Here is a 5,489-nt window from a genome sequence, read left to right as displayed (position 1 = left end):
GGAAATCATAAATGAGTGCGTGATAAGGGACACAACCACTGAGATCGTATTTATAGGTCAGTGGACACAACGTCAACATATATACTCTCAACAGTCAGCCATGAAAATACATCTCTTGACGATTTTCCGAAAACAGTAGTGTATTTATTTTTCCTAAAAAATCTATGAAAATATATTTGCAAGTTTAGGCGTCATCTTGAGGTTATTTTATGTCACAGTTCCAGGTTACTTCGAAAAAATATTGTACAGGCTCAGAGATTTAAGGTTTTTCAAGGGGCGTAACACCAAATATTCATTGGATAATGTGGTGCAGTGGTTACTTCTCTTCCTCTCTTCAGAAGATTGAAATCATTAATTTCGTATTTAACTGCAAAAGATACGATGAATTGAGAACAAACTGAACCCTTTTCAATACAGCTCCAGCCCAGAGAAAAGATTTGTTCGGCATACTGAAAAGAAATTGTGTAGCAGATTCATCGACAAGTCGATGTTGGCTACCTATCCAGAAGAAGAAGAAGATAACGGAAAAGGAAGATAATCATGATATACTTTCACTTGCAAAATATGTATCCGAGACAATATATATACGGAAAACGTTCATCATCGGTCCAAAATTCACATTAATTGATTAAAGATTAGTATGTGTTCTTTTAGGGAAAAAAAGCATAGATAAAAAGGAAGGGTTACATTTGGATGGTCAATCTCGACAATGTAATATAAGATGTGTTCGTATTGATTTGATGGGTTTTGATGCTCAGGCATAAATAATTATTTCACTGGTGGTTTATATGTACTTTAGTATGCGTTTGTATTGATATGATGTGTGTCGATGTAACATTCGTAAATATCTATTATATGATTTATATATATACTTTGTTTCTGTGTATTGTCCAAACCTCGGAGACAAACGACTGAACTGAGAAAAAGGCACATTACCCCATGTTACATGTACTTCAAGCTAATGCCAAAGCGCCAAAGTGTCGCTAATCTCAAATAAGTTTATTTTGTTTCAATTCTGGTTTTCCTTTTCCTTTCTGTTCCATTTTATCTGCTTTGCACCTTCTTTTTTTTCTTTTTTTTTCTCAAGGCCTGACTAAGCGCGTCAAGTTGGGTTACGCTGCTGGTCAGGCATCTGCTTGGCAGATGTGGTGGAGTGTATATGGATTTGTCCGGACGCAATGACGCCTCCTTGAGCTACTGAAACTGAAACTGTTCTGATTAGTACCTACTATATGTCACTGGAGCTTTACAGCTAACGACATTAAACATTCAGTAGACGTCAGTGGAACAGACTCTCTCACCTCTTTCAAATCTGGCCTCAAATCTCATCTAGCTATTCTCTGAGAGTGTATCTTAATTTTGTCCAAAATTGTCTATTAATTAGAACCTTTAAACTATAATTTCCTGGTGTGTGTGTGTGTGTGTGTGTGTGTGTGTGTGTGTGTGTGTGTGTGTTTGCACGCGCTCGTCAGTGTATTGATGTACTTGTTTCTTTGTTTCTTTTCTTGGTCTTTTACTCTCTTTTTTTTTTCTCTTTTTTTTTCTTTTTTTTTTTTTGTGGCGACATCGATCTGTCCTCAATACCATCTTGTAAATTCTTTCTTGCTCGTCTCCTTAATTCTTTTTTTCTTTCTTGCTTTCAGTTTCCCTGCCATGACATTTTTACGTTAGCTATGAAATCATTCAAGTTTTATTTATCCCTTGGCTCTTATCTAACCATTGAAGCAACCACTCAACTGACTTGTTTATGCCTTGATCCGCTTTCAAGACTGAATGTCACAAAATGCAAGTTTTTATTCAATGCGTTTTCAGTACGAGCCAATCCTCTGCTCGGACTCGTTATCATTGTTCACACAGTTGTCGCCCTTGTATTCATTTCCCTGCAATAATTCCCTTTGTCTTTGTAAAGTGTATTGTTATGGATCTGTGGTCTGATGATTAAAGTGTTTCGGTTGCGACTATTTCGACGGACACACGCGCACTCACATTCGCGTGTGCGAGCGTGTGTGTACACGCACTTGTTTTGACGAAATCACACACACACACACACACACACACACACACACACACACACACACACACACACACACACACACACACACACGCCGAGTGGAAGTGGGATGACTACACAATTGTTTTCTCAAACGCCTCCACCATCACTACATTCACAACAACAACAACAGCAACATCAGTAACAACAGAAAACAAAAGCCTCACTTTGGCTTTGGCTCTGTTACTAACATATCATTTAAGTTGCTGTTCATATTTGTAATTTTATCAAGTGTTTGGCAATTTTCACTTTACGCCTTTGTGTTATGTATATTTTTATTTTGTCTATGAACTCCCCGCCTCCTTTCTCCCCCTGTCAGATTTAGCCTCGTGTGTGTGTGTGTGTGAGGGGGGTAGGGGAGGGGGGTGCGCGCGCCCATGTGTGAGCACGAGCTTGCGTGTGCGAGGAACTGAAGAGAGTCGTGTGTATTGACGGACCGATTAGTTGTTCGGTTAACTCACTCAGTACGGCCAGTCCTCTCTTCTCCTCTACACAGACCCCTCGGATGTCCAGTGGGTGTCTGAATGACCCAACCTTTAGCTTCCGTCGTCAGAACTGTGGTGTCTTTGTCAACATTCACCTCTTCAGTATAAGAGCGTTCTGCTTGCAATATTTTGATGATGGTAATTGGGATGAAACGCTGTTAACGTCGTCTCTTTCGCCGTTCGTATGGAGAGAGTTAATGCTGTTGCTGCTATCGTTAGGCGGCAATATCCACATTTCTTATCCCGCGTTTTTTCCATTCAGTTTCATTCCTTTGACGGAAAAATCGTAAATTAGTCTAAAAAACATAGGAACTTATATACTCTAGATTTCTTCCCCTGTCAAGAGACGTAAAGAAGGCCAGGCCAGTCTAAGAGTGGAGGGAAAGAAATGTAGGGTTTTTATTACAGTGATATTAACCAATTTTTAAGTTTTTCCGTCTTACAAATTAAAAAAAAAGAAGAAGAAGAAACGACCCGGTTTCGTTACGTGTCTGTAAGAGCTCGTTCTCAGGAAATAGTTATTTTCTTCCGCGCCCCCACACCAACCCCAGCTCTCCAGCTTTCTTCCTCAATACTTCCCACCCCACCCAACCTCATTATCCTCCTCTTTGTCCTCGATAAACAGTGAAAGCTGCGATGACACGCGTTTGGTGATACATTTTCATCACCTTTCAGACGGGAGATTTTAAGGAAGAGACACGGGAACACAAAGAGTGATTGTATTCCGCATTTACCGTTCTGAAGGCCGGGGAGGAAGGGGAGAGAAGAATGATAATACTTCCTGTCTTGCGGGACCCTGTTTCGATTTCAGCCGGTTTCAGTTGATACTATATGAAGACAAAGCTAGGCCTATCTGCTTTTGCAAAGATATAGATAGGCCTATCTATCGCAAAGATATTTGTACACAGGCTTATCTATTGCCTTCTTTAACACATGAGTGCGTGTGTAGCTCAGTGATCAGCTGAGTGCTGACCTCGCATTCATGCCCCCCCTCCCCTCCCCACACACACACACCCTCTCTCTGTCTATTTTTGTCTCTCTCTCCAGTCTCTACTGGTGATGATGATATCTGTCTATCTATCTATCTATCTATCTATCTTCCAAATCGGCACCCACCGCCAAAATGCCGATCAGTGACTATGGTCAAAGTTTTTACCCTATAGAAGAAGAAGCAGAAGAACTTGCGACTTTAACTCCCAAACCCTATTTCTACACATTTTCACTTGTTTTATTTAGTTTGTGCCCACAGCATCGCGCACACCACGTCGATAAAGGTCGTCTTGAAACAGACAACGATAAACACCTAATTGAAGAATCGGTGAAGATTCACGACCAAGGCTTGCCAACATTTGCGAATTCTGTGGTGGTTCTAATAGCGTTGCCCTGCAGTGATTCGGATAACTGAATCCGCCCCTCCCCCCACTCCTCCACCCTGTACTCTGTCCAGACTCCCATTGCTGTGTCATTGTGGTGGTGATCACTGATGGTCTCAGTCCCGGATCTTCACCAGTGGTGAAGGGTGTAGCCTATTGACGTAAAACCCGAATGTATCTCACATGAACGGGCAGTGCGGGTGGCACTCATGAACTACCTAACATTAGACGGATCATCCTGTCATGATAACTAGAATTGTTTTCTGATAATTCTTCCCAAAATTGGAACTCTGTTTGTTTGTCAAGTTTTGCTTTTAAATGCGCTCATTCGTTGTTTCTTCAAGTTGAAGCATTTTCCGTCCACCCCATTTCTCCATAAAAGAGCCAGGTGAGGGGAGAGTGAGGGCGGGGGAAAGGAGCCACGAGCAACTTAATTGACCGAAGGGCGAAATGCCAATAGATCGTTAAACTCACCCATACGGAAAGGCCGCGGAGGCGGGAGGGGGGGGGGGGGGGAGGTGGTCGATGGGAAGAGATGACAAAGACTGAACCGAAAGTGTATGTTTTCAGACAGCCATATGCATAGACAGACAGGCAAGTCAAATATGCACACCAGTACATGATAAATGGAACCTTGCACACCGGCGTCTAAATCACATTTTGTTTGTAGGAAAAACTGGAAAACTGTAGAGAAGATTTTGTTTTTTTAATGCATCGTTATGCAGTTATGCAGTGCCGGACTGACAAACATTAACGCGTTGATTTAGTGTAACAGGGTTCGCCTACTTGCGGGCCATTTCAGAATCAGCGGCACAAACCAACCAAGAACTACGGAAAGCTTTTCCTAAATTGTGTCTGCGTGCCTGGCATAGCTGTGTCAGGGCGAGCTGTATGAGAGGAGAGAACCACAGCAGCAGTTCAAGACGGAGGTCGAGGTGTCATCGTGTTGATAAACAGCATACTGAAGATACGTGGACTGTGTGGACTTCTCAGGCACACGGCTGACACACACACACACACACGCACGCACTCACGCACACACGCATACACACGCACACACACACGCACACACACGCACACACACACACACACACACACACACACACACACACACACACACACACGTACGCACTGACGCACGCACGCACACATGCACGATGCAGAAACGAGAAGAGAAGACAAAAGTCCTTATTTCCGAAGATAATCAGTTGATAAACAGTGGTATGCTTTTTTTTTCACCTCACAATCTAGTCCCCATCCTCAACGGAGAAAATGCATTATTTTATCAGAGGAAGCATGGTAGTGCATAAAAATGATAAAATTGTTGTCATAAGTGGGCAAGAGACAGAGGAGAAGCCGACAGAAATGGAGACAGATGGGAAAATTAGATAAACGAGATTGTGTGTGTGTGTGTGTGTGTGTGTGTGTGTGTGTGTGACGACTTCTAACGGAAGAAAAGGCACAAGCTACTGACGTTGAGCTGGCAAGAGCGTTTTTACCTCATCCATATCAAAACAAATAAACGTGAACAATCGACAGTTTCAGTTTCAGTTTCTCAAGGAGGCTAGCTTTACTGTGTTC

The sequence above is a fragment of the Babylonia areolata genome, chromosome 16, assembly GCF_041734735.1.
Source record: "Babylonia areolata isolate BAREFJ2019XMU chromosome 16, ASM4173473v1, whole genome shotgun sequence".
In the NCBI taxonomy this organism is placed as follows: Eukaryota; Metazoa; Mollusca; class Gastropoda; order Neogastropoda; family Buccinidae; genus Babylonia; species Babylonia areolata.
This window is presented reverse-complemented; position numbering follows the sequence as displayed.